At 41.7% G+C, this 23,349-nt stretch overlaps 1 protein-coding gene across 1 annotated transcript in view; it reads left to right on the top strand.

Annotated features, from left to right (window-relative positions):
* Nucleotides 1-23,349, top strand: part of C1H1orf21 (chromosome 1 C1orf21 homolog) — a 231,797-nt gene that overhangs the window by 53,738 nt on the left and 154,710 nt on the right. The gene's annotated exons all lie outside the window — the stretch shown is intronic.

Raw genomic sequence — 23,349 nt, 5'->3', positions numbered from 1 at the left:
ACTCTCTAACAATCGCTCCACTGGAGGCAAATACTTTTATCTGTATAGATATATATATGTGTCCAGGTGTGCCTAATCTAGTGCTGGCCCACAGCAGCAGTAAATGTTGACTGAAAAATTGAATGAACGGTCGCAGCATTTGGAAGGAGAGAGAAGACCAAACCAAGCGAAGTTATCTGGGGCAGCTTGGTGGAAGAGGTGATGCTGATCATTTGGTTTGATGTTATGCCTTGCCTTATAATTATGATAACATGGCCGCCAAAATGTTAGAATTGTAAATAAATGCTCCATAAGAAGATGGTGTTGTTGCGTAAAGCAGTGAGCTGCGGATATTTACAGTGTGTTCCGAATTGAGTTTCTTACTCGTAGGAGAGAACTTGTTGGGGACGTAGAAGTTACTAGAATTGCATCTGTCATCTTGAGAGGAAAATTGGCACATTCAGCAAACACTTACTGGACAAAGATGAATAACAATGGTTACCTGCTTTCAAGAAGCTTATGTTCTCCTGACATGTAGACTAACACCAAATAGACTGTAAGGAATGGATAAAGAAGATGTGGCACATGTATACAATGGAATATTACTCAGCCATAAAAAGACACGAAATTGAGCTATTTGTAGTGAGGTGGATGGTCCTAGAGACTGTCATACAGAGTGAAGTAAGTCAGAAAGAGAAAAACAAATACCGTATGCTAACACATAGATATGGAATCTTAAAAAAATATATGGTTATGAAGAACCTAGGGGCAGGACAGGAATAAAGATGCAGACATAGATAATGGACTTGAGGACATGGGGAGGGGGAAGGGTAAGCTGGGACAATGTGAGAGAGTGGCATGGACATATATACAATACCAAACGTAAAATAGAACGCTAGTGGGAAGCAGCCACATAGCACAGGGAGAGCAGCTCAGTGCTTTGTGACCCCTTGGAGGGGTGGGATAGGGAGGGTGGGAGGGAGGGAGATGCAAGAGGGAGGAGATATGGGGACATATGTATATGTATAACTGATTCACTTTGTTATAAAGCAGAAACTAACACACCATTGTAAAGCAGTTATACTCCAATAAAGATGTTAAAAAAAAATCAAAAAAAAAAAAAAAAAAAGAAAAACCGTAAGGAGCTCTGTGGTGGAGAAGCAAGCAAAGTGCTACGAGAACCCGAAGGAAAGAGACCTGGATTCCAGCTGCGGGTGGTAGAGGCGAACTAGTAGGATAGAAATATTTTTTTTTACGTAGATTCTCTCTTGCTTTCTGAAGTGGAATCAATATGCTGCAGGCAATCGGACCTCTTTGTGATCATCCACGTGAAGACTGGTTTGGGGGCTCAGTCAGCTGAAAGCCGCTGTCCCTGTGCTGCGTGGCTGGACTCTTGCATCTGCTGATAGTTCTTTTTTGTGCCTCTTTGATGGGAATCTTGCCAGCTGTCAGTGTGCTTACTTCCCCATCTTCGGTCTGATTTGTTACAGGCTGTAACAGATAAAGGGAAAGTGAGATTGCATCAGTTTTGAGTGTCCTGAGGCATTTTTATGGGGGTGAAGCTTAGTGTAAATATCATTTAGGCAGTCGTAGCCTTTTTTATCATTTAATGACGTGTAGTTCCTGATACATATTCCCTTATTTATAATGAGAGCTGTCTTGTATAAGGATCTACTAAGTGCATACATGGTAGTTGCTTTGTAGACACTGCTTCAAATGCTCAGAACTACCCTCCAAGGTAGATGGTTTTATATTCATTTTATAGAAGAGGAAACTGAAGTTTAAGAGATTAATTAACTTTCCCTGGGTCTCATAGCTGGTAAATAGTAGATCCTGTTTCTTCCCTAATCTGTCTGACTCCAAAGCGTGGGTTCTTATAAACTGCTCCATCCTGCCTCTGTAAGTGGAGTCGAGTGTCCTGTGCTAGGTGTGGGCGATACTTGGGCCCTAGGAGACTCATGGTCCTGCCCTCATGGAGCTTTGGCTGGGGGCCAAAGTATTTAAAGTGTGGCCAACTGATCTCAGTAGAAGAACTATTACTATTTTGTGGTGTTGAGTACAGATTGTTCCAGTGGCGTTTGGCCTTTTGTCCATCTTCTGCTAATATTTGCTTCTCTTTGGGAATTTAACCAAAGATTGATAGGGGGAAAAGGTTTGTTACAATCTTCTAGTCATTCATTCATCTGTGTTGGGTCCCAATGGGAAAACAGATAAAATGAATCTTCTCTAAAGGAGTTAACATATACACTGCTAGATCTAGACTATTTGAAGCAATAAAAAACTATATATTATGCTTGGCATATGTGTACTGAATGGTAAATGGATATGGTTTTGGCTCTGCTATAATTTGAAACAGCTCCAAAAGTATTTCAATTTAACATCTTCATTTATTTACACCAACTCTGGCTTTTACAACAATCTGGCTTGTTGCCAGTTATCACAAGTGATTGGAAATTTCTCATAACAGAATTAATTTTAATTCATGTCTAAATGTATGCCATAAAAAGAATTTTAAACGAATCAAATTTAGACTAATTCAGAATTTAAGGGGCCTTAAAATTTGTGTCAGGAAACAAAATGATCATAGAATGCTGGAACTTCAGAGAGAGCGAGAAATTTAACTCTTGCATAAATGAGTCTGTGGCAAATTTAAATAGGAATTAGAGTAGTATTCGTAGCTTTATCATGTGTCTCTGTTTTATAGGGAATTCTATCAAAGATTTTGCCATTCCTTGAGTAAAGTGTATGTTTTAAAAAAAAACTGCAGGGTATCTTAGTAATAATCATATTAAACATTATTTGACTGCATTTTCTGCATATCACGTTGTGTTGTATGTTATGAGATAATTTTGTTTCTGCAGGGGAACACTCACATGATAGATGACTTTTCCTATCAGCTTGTACTGTCTTCACTAGAAAGGTAGATTAGAAAGTGGTTTGGGGAGTAATTTATTTTAGTAAATAGCTTGACATTTAAGAAATTCATTACCTTAACAGAATGGGCTATATTTTTCTAACATATAAGTTGTTCCTGGGGAAGGTGAAGGGTTAGTCAGACACTTTTAAAGCTTGCTTGTAACACTTTTAGGTCAAAGAGTACAACGTGTGAAACCTGTACCCTTAGGGAATTGATGCCAGTTATAAAAATGCCTCATTTGGCCTTGTGGAATACTGAATAAACTGCACGCAGCTCTCCGTGTTTATTTCCCAGTGACTGAGTGACTTTCTTTTTTTCACTTTTTTTTTTATTGGAGTAAAATTGCTATTACAATGTTGTGTTAGTTTCTGCTGTACAATGAAGTGAAACAGCTATATGTGTACATATATCCCCCAATCCCACCCATTAGGTTGTCACAGAGCACCGAGCTGAGCTCCCTGTGCTATACAGCAGGTTCCCACTAGCTATCTGTTTTACACATGGTAGTGTATTTATGTCAGACCTAATCTCCCAGTTCATCCACCCTCCCCTTCCCCCACCCCCGCTGTGTCCATATATCCGTTCTCTACGTCTGCGTCTCTATTCCTGCATCCTACAAATAGGTTCATCTGTACCATTTTTCTAGATTCCACTTATATGCGTTAATATACGATATTTGTTTTTCTCTTTGTGGCTTACTTCACTCTGTATGGCAGGCTCTAGGTCCATCCACATCTCTACAAATGACCCAATTTCGTTCCCTTTTATGGCTGAGTGATATTCCATCGTATATATGTATCATTTATCCATTCATCTGTTGTTGGACATTTAGGTTGTTTCCATTTCCTGGCAATTGTAAATAGCGCTGCAGTGAACGTTGGGGTACATGTGTCCTTTTGAATTACGGTTTTCTCAGGGTATATGCCCAGTAGTGGGATTGCTGGGTCATATGGTAGCTCTTATTTTTAGTTTTTTAAGGAACCTCCATTACTGTTCTCCATAGTGGCTGTATCAATTTACATTCCCACCAACAGTGCAGGAGGGTTCCCTTTTCTCCACATTGCTCTCCAGCATTTACTGGTTGCAGATTTTTTGATGATGGCCATTCTGACCAGAGTGAGGTGATACCTCATTGTAGTTTTGATTTGCATTTCTCTAACAATTAGTGATGTTGAGCATCTTTTCATGAGGGTTTTATTAGTTTGTTGTGCTCTGTATTGGTTTAAGATTCCAAAGCTGCCCTGGGATTGTTACGGCCGCTGTTTATTAACATCTCCATGTTTAAGATTCATACCGTTTGGCAAACGGGTGTTGAACACCTTCTATGCAGCAGTGACTGTGCTAGGAGTTGGGGATAGATTATTATTTTCTGGGTTTTTTTGGTGAATAAGAGAGTCTGTGCTTCTGTCCCTCATGGTCTAGTTTGGGAGACAGACATGAGCAGGCAGTGTGGACGCGGTGTGGGAAGTGCCGGAAGAGCTGAGGGCACCCGGGCGGTGGGGGCAGGGAACAGAGATCACAGGAGGCTTCCTAGAAACCCGACACTTAGAGTGGAGTCTAGGGATTGAGTTGACTCTGCGAGGAAAGCAGTGGTAAAAGCTTTTGCCTCCATCCCCTTATTTTTCACTTTTCCTGTGGTGGCTTCCAGGCTCCTCCACCCTGACGGCTGCTCAGCATGTCTTTTCCTTGCACCCCATTTCTCTCCAACTCTTTCTGTTCTTCAGGACTTTTCCGTGCCGGGACTACCTGCACAGCCCTTTCCACAACCAAGAGAGCAGAGAGCGCGAGGGCGCATCCTAGAGAGAACAATGCATTTCCTCTCTGTTATGCTGGAAACCATCATTGCTTTTCTCTAGACATCTTAGCCACAGATTTCATTCACAATCATCTTGGTAGGTAGTGATAGAAACAGGTTAGGGGTGGGGGACTAGCAAGCCGTGGAGGGAAGTCACGCAGTGTGTCCCCCAGTCCAAGTGTTCACTCTGCTCCTTCAAGCAACTGCTGCCGTTGTCAGGAGAATCAGGATCCTTCATGGATGTTTACATCCCCAGTAAAACGCAGCTTCAGTAGACATTCAATAGAGATTGAGTTGCGGAGGTGCCAGCAAGAGGTAACAAGGTCAGTGATGCTGTAAATGCCATTGAATATGCTCTGATACTCTTATTGATGCTTTTCCACTAAAATCCTGTTACTCTCAAGCAGAGGAAATCAAAATGGGGTGACTACCCCTTTACCTAAGGGAGCATTTCCCCTTTCTAACCTCTCCAGCCAGGGGTGCCCTAGATCTGGATTAACTTTACTGGCGTCTAGGGTTGCGTTGTCAGTGTCTTCTGAATCATCTGCTTGAAGACCCTGGCAGATTGACAGAGCCAGCGTGTGTGAAAGGCTCCACACGTGGTAAAGTGGTATATAAGCATCAGTTGTTCTTATGTCTGTGATGCCAGCAGGGGCCCTGAATTCCCTAGCTCTCCATCACTGTTTGACATTGAGGACAAGTTTCCTTCCATATCTCCAACTCATCTCCATTTTCCCTGTCTTCTTTGTCTCCATTTTTTCTCCAGAAAATGTTGATGCCTGCCGTCATCTGAGCATCACTGCTAGGGGTAGCGTTCTCAGTATCAGCACCTTGCCCTGCTCCCATGACCCAGGAGCACCCACATCATCCATTCTGTCGGCCAGACCTCTTGCTTAGGACCTCGGAGCACCAGTCAATCAGGACTTGAACTGGGTGTTCCTTGTATGCCAGTGTGGTAGCCTTGTCCATCTACTAGACTGTCCTAATGTCAGTGGACAGGGCTTCCCCATGTCTTACATACTCTGTCTTGAGTCTTGACAGAATGTTGTTGGTGTCCAGCTTCTAATAATAGGTGGTTGAGTTGGAGGGGGGAGAAGTACCAACTGCATACTTCTTACTGGATTCAATGAGTCTAAGATTTTTGACTTTAAGCACACTGTATAGGCGGCCACCTGGTGTGGAGAGCCGTGGCAAGTTTGGGTCTCCCTGTCCTAGGGTACTGCTACCAGTAAATCCTCCTTTTCACTGCTGCTACCCAAATACCTCTTATCGGTGAGCCCGTTTCCCGCACAGCAGAGCCAGAGCCACCAGCCAGGGGTCAGCTCATGTTTAAAGAGGATGCAAGTCTAGCTGCTGCATTTCCTGTCTTACAGATTGATGATCTTTGACTGTTTTGCTGATGTCATTGTACATCTGTTTTTTGGAAGTGAGTGTAACAAGGAAGGAGAATGGTTAATCGCAAGAGCTCATTACACCATGAATGATGAAGGGTAGCCTCCTGTTTTATTTCTATTTCATTTGTTTGCTTCCTTGGGGAAAACAAATGATCGTGTCACCCTATGGGGAATTTCACTTTCTCTTTGATATACTAATAAACAGCCTCCCACATTTCATCTCTTTTTGCCACTGCTGGAGTGGTTGATTAAAAAACCACATTGTTGGGCTTCCCTGGTGGCGCAGTGGTTGAGAGTCTGCCTGCCGATGCAGGGGACACGGGTTCGTGCCCCGGTCCGGGAAGATCCCACATGCCGCGGAGCGGCTGGGCCCGTGAGCCATGGCCGCTGAGCCTGCGCGTCCGGAGCCGCAACGGGAGAGGCCACAGCTGAGAGGCCCACGTACCGCAAACAAAACAAAACAAAAAAACCACATTGTTATGCTGCTTTCCTATATCATGACCTTCACTATTGGCTAGAGAAAGGAAACCAGTGAAATATGTATATTTTTTAAGAAATGGAGGACCCTTCACTACAAATGCCTCTAGAAACCCCAGGTCCATTAAAGCGAGATGGATGAGGTGATGATAAAACCAAACTAAACAACGGGGAGGAGGGCATGAGTCTTCATTTTCTTTCTGGTAATACGTCTCAGAGATGAGAATTCAGTTTTCATTAATTTATTAGAAAAAAAATTAAAGTGTCCTTTTCTCTCCTTCTTGTCTTCAGCTAGGAGAACGTTCCTGGTAATGGAACTAAAATTCATTTTCACTAAAACGTGTGTTCAGCCTTTGGCATATAAAACCCATGTGAGGTGGGGGTTGTTAGAGGGTTCTAGATGCTGACTAACTTGGATTTTCCCAGGACCAAATCCTAACTGGCAACTCTGTGGCCTCTAGTTCCTAGTCGTGTGTGTGCTTCCTAGGTTCCTATTTATATCCCTTTATCCCCTGGCTTTTGGAGCCCAGCAAAGAGGCTCCTCTGTTCTGTGATATTTCTGTTGCTGGCCACTATCGATTTGTGATTAGCCAACCCTGATCTGAACAGTGGGTTTACAGGCCCGTGTCTTGGGGGTGTGTGGCCATTTGGTAGTTGAGGGTGTAGATTAGGAGGTCTTGACATACTGTTGCTAGCTTACTGAACCCTGAATTACTGATCCCCCAACACAGCATTTGTATTCTAAAGTTGCTATTTATGGTTGAAAGCAGCTGCTGTACACATTGCGTGGGGAGGGGGGGCGGAGTATGGTGAGATATAAAATAAATAAATAGTTAGGCACAGTCCATCAAAAACTAATTACTGTAAGGAAATGTTTATGGCCAAGTAGGAAAAAGAGATTGGTACTCCTCCCTCCTCTCCCTGCAACTCTGGAAGAATTATTTTGTTCATGTTCAGGGAGTTGTTGGGCAAGCGTTTGTAGAAAGCCATGATGTTAACTCAGTCATGAACTAGACCTTGTCATAAAAGTCAGCTGATGCAGTTGTGGGTGCTACAGCCAGCCCTCCTGATGTAGGGGTAGGGGAGTGTGTGTGTGTGTGTGTGTGTGAATCTTGGGTATATGTTTTTATTTCTTTCCTTTTTTATTCCTTTTCTGTTGTTTTCTATTCATAATTTTTTATCATATGGACAAAAGTTTCTATTTAAAAGTAACCTTTATTCAGAGAGTAATTTTACCAAATGATGGTGTAATTATACTATCACCATTTGACCTTATTAGACAGCCTCTAATAATCAGAAACTTCAACTTCACTTTTGGCAAAAGTTACTTTTTATAATTTTCGTAGTTCTCTCCTCCTGCATATCTTTGCTTTCTAGCTAACATGTCAAGTAACGAATATTTATTAATTTCCTACTTTGTGCAAAGAATTGCAGAGGATCAAAGACATCGAAAGCATGACTTGCCTTGAAAAATTTATAAGTAGACTAGGATAACAAGACAACAATATAAAACAATGGTGCAGGAGATGTCCCAAGACCATGTATATAATTACGTCCTAAATGGAGAGGTAAGAGCTGACTTCAGAGGAAAGGGGATTCCATAGGCCAGGTTCCACCGAGATGGAAAGATAACTGTGGACTTGCAGCAACATGAACAGGCGATGAATGAGCCATGTGAACACATGCTGATGAATTTAGAGAAGAGGAAGATCTGTGTGGCCTGGAGCAAGTTTTCTTAGAGATGATAAGACTTGTTCTGGACCTTGAAGGATGGGTAGAATTTGAAAACAGGCGGAGATGAATAACAGGAGGGCTTTCTATCTAAGGTGAGACCATGAGCCAGAGGCAGTTCGGGTTAGAATATGAAAGTATGTTCAGGGGTTAGTAGCTAAAGACTAGACTGGCTAGAGCAATATGCCTGTAGAAAGCTGGATGAGATTGGAGATGTGCATGGAAAGCCTTGATTTCCATGAGGAGTTCAGACTTTCTTCTGGGGGCCTTCATTCCTTATTTATTTCCTGAGCTAAGCACCGTTAGAAGCTAGGGATACAGTAGGAAGCAAGAAACTCATAATCTGTGTCTCCCAAGGAGTTTATACCCTAGACTTATGGAACCAATAGATGGGCAGTTAGGAATTAAGAATATTCTGCACTATATGAGGGCTGCGAAGGGTTCTATCAGGTATTCTGAGACCTTTGGGGAGGGACAGCTCATACCAGAATTTCAACCAGGCAGAGGTAAGGAGGGAGAACCTTCAAGGCAGAGGATAGCAGGTGCAGAGGTGGGAAGACAAAGCCAGCCTGCTGCTGGCTATTTTGAAGCGCGTTTATTGAGTTCCTACTCTGTCTAGTTGGGCCTCCAACATAGCAGGGGAGACATACAGGAGATGGTTTCTGCCCTCCAAGTACTTAGTGTCTATTTAGAGAGAGATGCCTGAGAAACACCAAATAATTGACTCTACAAGTAAGAGTTTAGGAAAGAGAGGATTGAAGGAAGGCATGAAATGGTGTGAAGTCTTCTTCCTGGAAGAGTAAAGACTTAAGCAGAAGTAGAGAGGCAGGCATGTGAGCAGAATATCGAGGGAGAAGGGTGGTCTGTGAGACCCACCTGATGAGATGAAAAGGATGCTGGTTACCTTGGAGCAGTAGCAAGAGGCAACAGTGAGTCCATGGGTCTGGGTCCTCGGGGACCCTGAGTAAGTTGCCTAAGCTCCTTAGACTTCAGTCTTCTCATACGTAAAATTAAGAACCTTGACCTCAGTGGTCCTTGAGGCCGTGTCTAGCTTGAAAGTCCAAGTATCTTGGGCTTTACCCTAGAGGCAGAGTGAGTCTTGGAGGGTTTTGGACCAGGGGAAGGACTTGACAGAATCAATGCAATAAGCATCTTAATTTGTCTTAGTTGTAGAAAATTAATGGGATAATTACTAACTTATGAGAAGTACAGTTTTTTACTAAAAATTTGAATCATGTTCTGATGTTTTTAAAACTGCCAATAGGACCATCCTGATGTCCATTGGACATTGCCTTGTGACTTTTTCCTTTCTCAAAACAGCAAAGACACAAAATCTGTGGCCTGGAAAATGCTCATGAATGGTGAGAGGTTTAAAGGGTTCAGAACACGATTTACAAATACAAAATTGAATTTGTGAATCGTAAAAATTCCTTAACATTTTCAGGGAGATCTTGGAGTTAGAAAATTTATGTCTTTTATTTTTGCAGTACCATTCCTAGGGTGGTAATGGCAGTGATGTCGTAGAGACGATATGGGCGTGACTTCCTTCCAGATATGGGAATACTAAGCAGCTTGCCAGATGTGCCTTTGTCATATCCAGGACCAAAACTGCCTCAGCCTGGACCCCGCTAGAGGTCCCACAGAGATGACAGCTGGCCAAAGGCCTTGTTAGAATAGAACGGGGTCAGACCCTAAACGTAACCCATTTCTGCCATGTCTTTCTCCAACAGAAGTGTTTACCATCAAGCCATGCATTTAGTTCTCTTTTTCAGACAAAGACTTGAAACCTTCATGTGTCAGACTGGAACTGAAGGTGGATCCTTGGAGAGTGTTAATGCCAAGAGGTGCTGGCCAGGTTGTCTGGATGCTGAGCTATGGTCTCCTGTTGGTGGGCCCCAGTCGTGTGGCTCCTGCCTGCATTGTCGGGTCCTACCAGGCTTGTCCCTCTGGTCTCTTTCTCTAAGTACCTTGTGTTGGACAAGCGGGAAGGAACACCATGTTCAGTAATTACGCTACTTCAAATGGGGAACATTTGGGCTGATTTCAAATAACTGTTTTAGAGTAGACTGCAAATTTTGGTAACATTTACAAGGTCCTAATAACTCACAACCTGTAATCCTAGATGTTCCTCAATAGCTTTTCAATGGCTGAAGATGAACGTCAAGGCCAGGGAAAAGCTTCTTACCCTCCCTTTATGTGTTTGTGGTCTCAAACCCCACTAAACATCACCGAAACCATGGTAGGTATGTGGAAAGACTGCCCAGTGCAGAGTCAGGAATGAACTCGTCAGGAGCAGAACAGCATCTGCTGGTACATTAGGGAGGAGTGGTTATTCCTCACCTGATTTTGCTTTGTCCTCCTAGGTCTGTTTTCTCTCAGCTTCTTACCGTTTGTTTTCTTTAAGTAGATGATCACACAGAATGCGTTTTTTGACTGAGCTGTACAAAATCGATGAAGTTCCCAAAAGTCCTATGCATTTCTTGAGAGCAGCATGAGAACTGAAGTGCTTTTTTTCGTTTTGTTTTTTAAAGGGACATTGATTTGTGCTACCTGAAAATGGTTATTTATACTTTCAATTTGTTTGGCCCTCTGAGGACATCGTCCTTAAAAAGTTCCTTGTCATGGAAAGCTTAGCAAAGATTTAAATTTCAGCAAAAACAAAACCAAACCCTTGATTTTTCAGATGGTTGAGTTTTAGAAGCGCGGCTCTAGACTCTAACTGACAGTCAGGACATGCACAGTCAAGGTTGGCTGACTTATCCATTTTGGAATCTCTGGTCCCTAGTGAAATGTTGAGAACTAAACAAGTTACCAAAAAATGGTTGTTGAAATAAATAAATAGCACAGTTTTCTTGGGCAGATTAGGGACAAGTATACAAGTGCCAGATGCTTCCAAGATTCCATTATACTAGTATAATATTACATATAACTCCCTTCCTATCTTTTTAGGGAGTATATACTGAACATAATTTTAAATTGTCTTTCATGGCTCAGATGACCATTTTTAACTATAGCTATTGGTGATACGCTAAAGAGGTCACTGACCACGCAGGTGACCTAGGACCTGAGGCGGAGGAGAGATAGATCCCTTCTTTTTTTTTGAATTTTATTTTCTTTTTTATACAGCAGGTCCTTATTAGTCATCCATTATATACACATCAGTGTACACATGTCAATCCCAATCGCCCAATTCATCACCTCCCCACCACTACCACTTTCCCCCATTGGTGTCCATACCTTTGTTCTCTACATCTGTGTCTCAATTTCTGCCCTGCAAACCAGTTCATCTGTACCATTTTTCTAGGTTCCACATATATGTGTTAATACATGATATTTGTTTTTCTCTTTCTGACTTACTTCACTCTGTATGACAGTCTCTAGATCCATCCACGTCTCTACAAATGACCCAATTTCATTCCTTTTTATGGCTGAGTAATATTCCATTGTATATATGTACCACATCTTCTTTATCCATTCATCTGTCGATGGGCATTTAGGTTGTTTCCATGACCTGGCTATTGTAAATAGTGCTGCAATGAACATTGGGGTGCCTGTGTCTTTTTGAATTATGGTTTTCTCTGGGTATATGCTCAGTGGTGGGATTGCTGGGTCATATGGTAATTCTATTTTTAGTTTTTTAAGGAACCTCCATTCCCACCAACAGTGCAAGAGGGTTCCCTTTTCTCCACACCCTCTCCAGCATTTGTTGTTTGGAGATTTTCTGATGATGCCCATTCTAACTGGTGTGAGGTGATACCTCATTGTAGTTTTGATTTGCATTTCTCTAATAATTAGTGATGCTGAGTAGCTTTTCATGTGAGAGCTCCCTTCTTTAAGAGCCCCCCATGTCTCTTTGTGAAAAGAGGTTTCTAAGAGAATTCATCTGCTCACCATATATTGCAGACCTACTGTGTGCCTGACCTGTGCCAGAGGAAATCTAGAGAGGAATAATTAGGACATGGTCATGACCTTGGAAATCTGTCTGGTGAAGGAGACAGACACATAAACACCTAAGAGTGGAAGATGTGAGTGGCACAGTCATCCAGGCTGTGACAAAGTGTAGGAGAGCTCACTGACCTTCGATTTGTCTGCACACAGCGGCCTCTGCCTTCACAGCCCTGGCATGTCCACACAGAGGCTGGCCTGCCCACCCCCAGTGCTGCAGAAACAGCGGCACTGCTCAGGGCTCTCTGTGCAGGAGCTGCAGTGGGGCCATGAGCCTCTCCTGCTGCAGAGCTGCTGTTTCTTGGCTTCTGTCTGTATTCGGTCCTGCCTGCTTATCTTTGGTTTAGTTCCTAAGGAGAACTAAGCTGCCACAGTTTACCTCTCATCTCTCTTTCCATCTCTTCTTTCTAGTCTCTTTTGCCTCTGCCCCTTTCTTCGTAAAGTTCATCACCATCCCATTAAGTCATGATGATGGTGATGATAATGACAGTAACTATCATGTATTGATTTTTTTTTACTAATTGCCAGGGGCTGTGCTAAGCACTTTACATATATCGTCTCATCTGCTCCCCTCAAAATTCATGCAGTCTTATCCCATCTTGTATATGACAACCCAAGGCCCTGTGAAGTCAATAACTTGCCCAAAGCCACACAACTCCTTTCCTTTACAAAATCACAAAATGCTGGAGGTAATCTTTGCATCTCTAGAATTTTTATTGTGTGTGTGTGTGTGTGTGTGTGTGTGTGCGTGTGCAACAGAGGAAGACTGAGTCCTTCACCAACAAAGTGGTTTTATCTGTTTGCTTTCTCTACGTTTTTGGGCCACTTCTAGAAATTGAGCTGTTCTGGTTGGAACTTGAAGGTTCTAGCAGGCAGAATTTCAGATGGCCAAGGCTTTCCCTTAGGGACACTCATTTCAGTGAACAGCTCTCAGTCCAGCAGGCAAGTAATGGGTTTACTCAATCACTGGGTCATTGCTGACTTCCTCTCAGACCTGGGATTGTGTGGCCTGAGGCAGAGCACTGGGAGGAAGAAAGCACTGTTAGGCCAGACTTTGCCGCAGTCTCTGATGGATGAGTTCATTTGTTTTAGAAGGGAGGGGAAAAAAGGAGGAAAGGGGTTATTGTGAGAGGAAAGAGGAATGCACGTTTATATTTTGAGAGAAACACTTTTTCTAGTGTTCGCATCTTATCAAAGTGTTACTACATTGCTTCGTTCAAAGTTTTTATAATTCTGAGGATACTAAACATACATGTACTCAAATATTAGCACCAGAAGCCACAAATAAAATAGCAGCAGGCTTTTCTTGTTTTTATACAATTCTCACGTTTGCTTCTAATGGTTAGTTTGGGTAATTTGTACCTTTTGTATCTGTTGGTCATATTTCTTTGTATCTACCACAGTAACCAGTTTAAGGCTGAGATACAAGTTTCTGCATTAAGTTTAGAGATTGAATTGAATCAGAAATGTGGACTACAGTAGCCTTGTATAAAAGTTGAGTCTTTGTAATTCAGTAAGGAAAACATCCCATGTCTTTTTTCCAGTGTGTGCATCAGACAAAGGTCAGTGGCATTCAACCCTTGTCCTTAGCACCACGAAAGTAACATCCAGATTTCCAAGGGATTAATCCAGCTGCAGTTCTGTTCTAGTTTATGTTGTTAAAGGGGATCAGCTGCTCAAGACTGACGTGACATCTGTTTCACTGTCCTCCTCCTCGGTAAATGAGGGTCTCTTACCCGAGGGTCTCTTTCCAAGGGTCTGCTAAGAGTAGCACATTTGCTGGATGTTACTACATTTCTTGTTGCATAAAATAAAGCTGAGACAAGCACTAATTTAATTAGCTTGAGATATGCTATGACTTTGAAGAACATCTCTGATCCCTATTTTCCTTGCCATGTCCATTAGTCATTGGAATTTTATTTTACTTTACTTTATTATGTTTATGATCTGTTAGCCGTTTCTGAATGCTGGCCCTTCAAAGGCAAGGAATCGTTATCTGTTCTTCACAATGCATTTCAACACACAGGTCGCCCAGGATGTCCTTCATTGGCCATTCAGGAAGGATCATGACTTATCTGCTTAGATTAGAATCAAATTGTGCTTTTTTAAGTAACTCATACTTATTCTATTTACATGTTCTAGTCATTTCTTGATTTTTATTTTTTCCTTTCCAACTGTTTTCTCTCGTTTTCTCCAGGGCCACATATGGGGGCAAACTGATTCTACCCAGTGCTCCTGAAAAGCCATGAGTCTGATAGGTAATGTCAGGCATCTGGCAGAGCAGAGTATGCACAGAACATTACCTTGCATTTTATAAGTGCTTTGCGCAGCGTTTCATAATCTACCTAGATTTTCAAAACAATCCAAAAAAAGAAGGAAAACAGCCGTTACTACTAGGATACTGACAAGGAAATCACATGGATTTGTCCCAAGTGACATGCTGAACCAGCAGCACAGCTGTCAAAAGATCCTGGTCATGGGTGTCTTGGTACAGAAGATTCCCCACTGATGCAGGTTGGCAGCTTCCCGCAAATCCCCTTGGTATTCTGAGTCTTGGAGGTGGGAAAAGAAGGAGAACTCAAAAAGTCCATGAATAGCCGCCATTGGCCTTGATCACAGAGGAGCAAATCCAGAAACGGCCTAATTCTTCTGCATAGGTTCACCCTGGTGTGGATGGGTGGCTTTAATCAAGATCTGGTATTTTCGTCTCTTGCCTTCACAGAAGTAGTGTCAGCCATGCATGAACTGTGTGAACACATATAGGTAATACAAGAATAGAGTTTTCCGCTACAGGGTAAAGGCACCAAACTCCTAAGTCCTTAGCTGAAGAACAATTATTCCACAAGCTTTTTCTATCCAGCTCTCTATAAGAAACATTTAAAAATTTTTATTTTTATCCATTAAAGGCAGAATAGAAAAGAGGAAATAAGAGAGCTAAGCCTTGTTCATTTTTTCACTTGATACACAATTGAAATCAACACCCTTGGGCCAAAACATAATAAATCTTTAGACCTCATAGGGCTTCCTGAAATATTTTGGGAAAAAAAAATTTGCAAGTATATCCTAATTGGGTAAGTGCTGAAACAAAGTTTCTAAATAAACCGAGCCTAGGTGAGAAATGGCCTTTTTATAAGTGGTAATTTCATCCTCGGCATCACTTGGACATAAGTTCAGGTAGGTCATAGAATAAAAGGAAGAGGCTCAGGGCTTCCCTGGTGGCGCAGTGGTTGAGAGTCCGCCTGCCGATGCAGGGGACACGGGTTCGTGCTCCGGTCTGGGAAGATCCCACATGCCGCAGAGCGGCTGGGCCCGTGAGCCATGGCCGCTGAGCCTGCGCGTCCGGAGCCTGTGTTCTGCAAGGGGAGAGGCCACAACACTGAGAGGCCTGCGTACTGCAAAAAAAAAAAAAAAAATTGAAAAAGGAAGAGACTCAGAGAGAGGCAGCCCAGCCTTGGTACTGAGGCAGGCATGTAACCCTTGCGACCAGGGCTCAGCATCCCCACTCCCTTTCCAGTGCTCCTTCCACTTGTCGCCTTGTCTCCTTGTCCTCATACCTCACTGCGGAGACCCAACAAAAATGTATCATCTCGCATAGGACTTACTATTGTTATGTTTCGGAGAGACACCTCTGTACAATTATTACTTGTGGAAGTGAGCGTTTTCCCATAAAGAAAACAGAAGCAGATATTCCTGTTTCTTTGGCGTTAATAGCATATTGTCAATTGTCATGCCACTAAATGAGTGTGATACGAGGAATAAATATCTTCTGTGATGCCAGCAATTGCTGGGTGATAGGAAGATTTGACTTTTCCAGAGTATCCTCACGTCAAATGTGACATCTCTTTGTGTATTATCTTTAACATGCACAATGAAATGTGAAATGGTGTTAACAGTAGCCCAAGGATACCAAAGCTTCAAGATTAGGAATCACTTTCAGGCTGTCTTTCTTCTTCCCCCCAGTGGGCTGCTGTATTAACACTCATTACAGCGAAGCAGAACAGATGGGCAAACAGACTGATTAGTTATTTATATGTATATATTTTTCTTTGTGAAGCTTAGATGTTGGCTCTTTCTTCAATAAAAGAAAGGAATTTTTAGATGTTGCCTTGTCTTGATTTCCCTTTTTAATCAAAAGAAGAAAGGGGGTACTTTGCTCCTGATCTAATAATAATGTGCCTATTATCCTTTTCTTAACTGCTGACTTCATAGCTCTCTGTACCCATTGCAATCAGAATTCGATTTTCTCCAACCCTCCAAGCTGCATGTGGTGTCTTCGTGTTCTTTCTGGCCTAGGATTTCTTTATGGAGTTTATCACTTTTAATTCATTTTTCGGAAGTGTCCTTCTTGACAAGGAAACTGTCTATAGTTTTTTTGGCTTTTCCATCCAAAATTAAAAAATACATGATTAATTGGTGGAAAGTGAAATTATCCATAATATTACATAAATAGAAATATTTTCCATAGCCTTTTTTAAGAAGGTCAGATATTGCTTTGATTTTTCTTAAAACAGATTTTGCATATTTTATTCCTTCCCAATTTTATAAAAGTAGGTTTTTTGATGAAATTATGCTTCCAGTTCAAAAAGTTAAGGTAAAGAAAAAAGCCATCCACAGTTCCATTTCTGGATATATATATTCAAAGGAAATGAAATTATTATCTTGAAGAGATATCTGCACTCCCATGTTCATTGCAGCATTATTCACAGTAGTCAAGGTATGGAAACAAGTGTCCTTCAGTGAATGAATGGATCAAGAAAATGTGAGACAACACACACACACACAGAGGAATATTATTCAGCCTGATTATGAAAGAAATCCTGCCATTCCCAACTGTATGGATGAACCTGGAAGGAATTAAGCTAAGTGAAATAAGCTAGACAGAATCTTATGTGTAGAATCTTAAAAATAAAAAAGTCAAACTTACGGAAACAGAGAGTAGAATTGTGGTTGCCAGAGGCTGGGGAGTGGGAAAAATAGGCAGAGGCTGGTAAAAGGGTACAAACTTTTAGTTATAAGATGAATAAGGTCTGAGGTATAACATGGTGACTGTAGTTGATAACACTGTATTGTATAATTGAAAGTTGCTAGAAGAATAGAACTTGTGGATGCATCAAAAAAAAAAGTAAATATGTGAAGGGATACATGTATTAATTAACTTGGTGGGAATCCTTTCACAATGTATATAGTATATTGAATCATCCTGTTGAATATAGTATATTGCAGTTTTGTCACTTATTCCTCAATAAAGCTGAAACAATAAAAAGAGACCCATCTGCACTGGAAAAAAAGAAAAAAGCCATCATAAATCCATAATCTTTTCTTATAAAAGGGCAAATGTATCACACATATATAACATGCATAAAAAAGTAATGGACTTACTTGTATACAGAAAAGAACGTCCTCAGGTTATAATGTGAAGTGTCCTGGAACAATAATTCCCCTTAGGATATCTAAAATAGTCTGCAGAGTCTTGAGGCATAGTGTAAGGAGAGGAGGGATAAACGTGCACAGTTGAAGGTTTTTTAGTCTTTTGGAAAAATTTTGAATTGGATTTACAGATGTGCTAATGTATTTTATCAAAGCAAGAAAATTATTCTATAAAGATGGCACTGTATGAGGTTAATGCATAGCATTATGAAGGGACTACAGCTTCTAATTTCATGATATAGGATAATATAGCCATATAGCCACTTGGGGAGATTTTTACACAAAGCCGTGGGCTATTAATTGGAGCCCGTGTTTTTGAGGTGCCCAGTGATCCTATCATATAGATTATTTAGTTTTAAAAAATCATCCTCAGTGGGACTTGGTATTAGAAGATTCCATCAAACATCAAAGAGATGCTTCAGTTTAATTCTCACACTGTGATCTGTGACTTCAGAAATAGCATGCTGTTAATAACAATATGTGAGAACGAGACTCAGATCTTCTTGTTGCTTTCGGTCTCTGCATGCTCATTTGCACCCTCAGTTACCTCTCTAAGTGGGCTGGTATCAGGGAGGTGAATGAATAGATGTTGTGGGAGTTGGGAGAGAAAAGCTGAGCAAAACTAATGGAAAAATGGAAGCTAAAAAATATGCTCGAATTTATGTGAAGGATAGTAGAAACTGAAGGGAAACTTGCTTGAGCAGATGATGGTGGCAGTAATTAGGGGTACATTTCTGAAGGTCTCCTCAATTTGAGGTCTCAGTTAGATTGAGGTTAATTAAGAGAATTTTCAGTAGAAATGAAACCTTGACATTACATCAGGCTATAAAAGAGATGCAGTTCAGAAGTGTTTTAATGATGTTTATTCAGCTATGTTCGGGACTCAAACTCAACCTTTCTTGACATTCCCAATCTCGAGGCTGAATCAGGTGCCTGTGGGGTGAACTACCCTGTCATCCTATATTTATCCAGCAGTTGCTGTACCACATTGTTGTGAAACTGGTCTTTCTCACGATCACCTTTCTCTGAGTGTTCATATTCTATGGGGATGGTTGGGGAGGACACTGTATCTTGTCCTGTTTATCTCTATATACCCAGTGTCTGCCAAAAACGTGTCTGTCGGTTTAGTAGTTTTCAATAAATATCTGTTGATTAAATGAATGAATGGATGGACAATTGTTTATGTGCAGAATCCAAATGACATAGTAAAAAACTTTCCCCAGTGACCAATGGTTAATTTTGAGTGTTGGAGATCCTCTGCCTCTCAGATAACTTCATAATTATCTCCTTCGAAATGGGCAAAATATTAAAATATATTTCTGTCAAGGTTGTAAAACTTGAAAACCTCACTCTTAAAATTAACTTACTGCTATGAAATACATAATGTGTGTGTTTCAAAAACAAAACCCACACCTAATTGTGATTTGGAGAGAACTCACATTGAGTGATAGAGCTTTTTTTTTTTTTTTTTTTGCAGTATGTGGGCCTCTCACTGTTGTGGCCTCTCCCGTCGCGGAGCACAGGCTCCGGACATGCAGGCTCAGTGGCCATGGCTGACGGGCCCAGCCGCTCCGCGGCATGTGGGATCTTCCCGGACGGGGGCACGAACCCGTGTCCCCTGCATCGGCAGGCGGACTCTCAACCACTGCGCCACCAGGGAAGCCCCGAGTGATAGTGCTTTTTAAAAAATATAATTAAATGAAGACTTCTCAAGTCATCACTTGAATTGGATGTGTCTAATTAGAATCGCGTCTAATCTGCTTATTAACATGCCTCTCACTTCCATGCCTGAATAATAGAGAAGTCCTTTGAAAAGGTTTTTTATGTTTTATTTTTGTTTGCCTGCTGCAGTGTGTTTGATTTTCATGTGATTTCAACTTTTTTTTAATTCAAGTAAGATTTGTTGCTACAAACAGAACTTCTAGAACAGAAGAAACAGCGCACAGTGCTTTTCGGGAATAGCAAAGAGTAATTCACGTCTTAGATTCTTACATTAACTTCTTGGGTAGATGGTGAGGCTGTCAGCGTGAAATAGGAATGAGGAACAGCAAAGGAAGAGGACGCCCAGAGAGGAGGGTTGTAAACTGTCTCTGGATTTCTACTGTCCTTCTGGATTTTGCTAGGGTTTCCCACTCTCCTTTCCTGTTTTTACTTTGTTTATTCTGAAGAGGCGGCAACAGACTGGGAGGGGAGGCGAGGTTTCCCCTCTCACTTCGGGTTGCTCTGCGGTGTACTATGTACGTGTGAGGTGGTTTTCCCACATTCCTTTTTGAAAAGTAAGGAATTCATTCTGGGAGCCCACACCTGTCACCTTACGTGGTGGTGCTGAAAGGGAACGAGGGAGATGGGCCAAGCGGCAGCAGCAACAACCCTTAGCCGCCACCTGCTTACAGAGGAGTGTTCTCCCTTCTGCCTTTAGAACTGATTCCTGTCTCCTATCCTTCTTGTCTCATATTTCAGCGCTGTTTCTTTAAAAACTGTAATAGGTCGACAGAGTGGATATCAGCACTACTAATTTAATGTCTCTCAAAGTGTGCTCAAATTTGGATCAAACGGACTTCCTACATCGTAGGAGGTTTTATAGTTTATCTTTAAAGTTGGATAAAGTTAGCAAGGCCTCCTCCAGGGCCTTCACAAGCATCAGCAGTGCAGTCCTCTTCCCTGCCCCGCCCCGACCTTGACCCCTCTGGACACACACACACACACACACACACACACACACACACATCCGCCACGCACTTCCAAGTTCCAGTGTCATAGCTCGGGCAGTTCTTCACATCTGGATGATGGTACTGTCCTTTCAGCCTGGCAAGTTTCTACCAAACGTTAAGACCCTACAGAATATCACTTCTTTTAATTCCTGCCTTTTCCCAGTCATCATTTAATCTGTTTCCTTGAATTCTACCTTGCTATAGATTCCTGTGAATCATTTATCGTGGCACTTAATACACTGTATTGTGTAGGTTAAAAAAAAAAAGTCAGCACATCTCCCCCATCTGGCCTGGGAGCTCTATAGACGAATATGAGTAGACCATCAGTGGAAATACTGTAGCTTTAATGACATTGCTGCTAACTATTATCAGAATAGTTGTGTGTGTGTTTTCCATATAGCTTTAAAAAGGGGAAAATGTGTTAACATGAGGTTACCTAATAGTGTTGAGAAACTGATAAGCATTAACTAGGAAAAAAATCATCCTTGTTTGTAAAACATTACCAACTAACCCTATACTTTCTGTTAATGATTTTATATAACCAGTGATAGAAACTAGTCTGGAGAACTATACAAAGACATGGTTAGTATTATAGCCATTGAGTTGATGTTGAAATTTGTATTTGCTTGGCTTGATGTAAGATCATTACCTGTGTTATCTAAGTTCATTTATTAGATTGATTTAGAATTATCTTTTAGTATTGGGCTAATTTGAAAATTTCCCTTTGCTGAGATTAGGTGGTTTAAATGATAGAATCTCTATGTCCATAGATGTCAATGCTCTAGGAAGGAGGGCTTAGGGGAACCAATTTTGTTGGAAGAGAAAACTTGCAGCTGCCTTTGGGTAGCACTGTTCTTGACACTGAGAAACGTCAGTTGTTCCTAAAGTGGAGAGGAGAGTGGTGGAGTATGGGTGCTGATGTGAGGGGTAAGGGCCTGTGTTACAGTGGGATGGATGGAGATGAAGGCATCGGTAGATGTTTCAAAGTGAACATCTACAAGACTGGAATGGTTTGATAAGGATGATGAAAAAATAAAATAAATAAAAATGAGCAACCTGAGCATGACACACCTTGAGAATTTGGATGGTGACCTTGAGTGGGGCAGGGGAAGGTAAATTCACTCCAGGTAACTAGGGGATTATATCCTTTGTGGTTTATCCATAAATGCGCTTGCAGCCTTTAGTAGAGGTCAAACAGAGGCATAAAGGCTCTGAAAGAGGTGGACGAGCACCTCATTTTCTTCCCTTCATATTCCTACATCTGCTCAGTCCTTAAAGCATTCAGCTAACTAAGCAGAAAATTGACAAAAAGTACATTCAAGTCCTTTCCTCCATCTCCTTCCTTCCCAAACAGTATCGCCTCAAGTAAAATAAAGTATTGAATCATTTATGGAACCCACTGGAAATGCTAGCCCATGTTCCAACCCACCTCCTCCTGGCAAAATCTGAGGAGCTAGGAAGAGCTGGCCTGTGTGCAGGACAGGATGAGGAGGTTGGAGGACTTCTCCCAGCCTCTGGAACTCGATGGATCTCATCAATGTCCTTTCCTCCCTCTGAAGCTTTTTGAGATTGCGGAACATTAGCAAACCTATATAGCCCATTAAGTTTGTGTGTGGCAAGTAGGAGTGCTCAAATATTTATTTGAATAAATAAATAGAAATTTTTTAGCTCCTGAAAAAGTCCAGCCACACCTAGAGTCTGTCATACAGAGTGAAGTAAATAAGCAAGAGAAAAACAAATACCGTATGCTAACACATATATATGGAATCTACAAAAAAAAAAAAAAGGTTCTGAAGAACCTAGGGGCAGGACAGGAATAAAGATGCAGACATAGAAAATGGACTTGAGGACATGGGGAAGGGGAAGGGGAAGCTGGGATGAAGTGAGAGAGTGGCATGGACATATATACACTACCAAACGTAAAATAGATAGATAGTGGGAAGCAGCTGCATAGCACAGGGAGATCAGCTAGGTGCTTTGTGACTACCTAGAGGGGTGGGATAGGGAGGGTGGGAGGGAGATGCAAGAGGGAGGAGATATGGGAATATATGTATATGTATAGCTGATTCACTTTGTTATAAAGCAGAAACTAACACACCATTGTAAAGCAATTATACTCCAATAAAGATGTTAAAAAAAAAAGTCCAGCCACAGAACACTCTAAGACATAAATCACAGCAAGATCCTTTTTGACCCACCTCCTAGAGGAATGGAAATAAAATCAAAAATAAACAAATGGGACCTACTGAAACAAAATCTTTTGCACAGCAAAGGAAACCATAAACAAGATGGAAAGACAACCCTCAGAATGGGAGAAAATATTTCCAAATGAAGCAACTGACAAAGGATTAATCTCCAAAATATACAAGCAGCTCATGCAGCTCAATATCAAAAAAACAAACAACCCAATCCAAAAATGGGCAGAAGACCTAAATAGACATTTCTCCAAAGTAGACATACAGATTGCCAAAAAACACATGAAAAGATGCTCAACATCACTAATCATTAGAGAAATGCAAAGCAAGACTACAATGAGGTATCACCTCACACCAGTCAGAATGGCCATCATCAAAAAATCTGCAAACAGTAAATGCTGGAGAGGGTGTGGAGAAAAGGGAACCCTCCTGCACTGTTGGTGGGAATGTAAACTGATACAGCCACTATGGAGAACAGTATGGAGGTTCCTTAAAAAACTAAAAATAGAACTACCATATGACCCAACAGTCCCACTGCTGGGCATATACCCTGAGAAAACCATAATTCAAAAAGATAGATGGGGCTTCCCTGGTGGCACAGTGGTTAAGAATCCGCCTGCCAATGCAGGGGACATAGGTTCGAGCCCTGGTCCGGGAAGATCCCACATGCCGTGGAGCAAGCAAGCCCATGCACCACAACTACTGAGCCTGCGCTCTAGAGCCCGCGAGCCACACTACTGAGCCTGCGTGCCACAACTACTGAAGCCTGCACGCCTAG

The sequence above is a fragment of the Globicephala melas genome, chromosome 1 (genome assembly GCF_963455315.2).
Source record: "Globicephala melas chromosome 1, mGloMel1.2, whole genome shotgun sequence".
In the NCBI taxonomy this organism is placed as follows: Eukaryota; Metazoa; Chordata; class Mammalia; order Artiodactyla; family Delphinidae; genus Globicephala; species Globicephala melas.
Note: the sequence above shows the minus strand (reverse complement) of the source record. Positions and strands in the feature narration are given on the sequence as shown.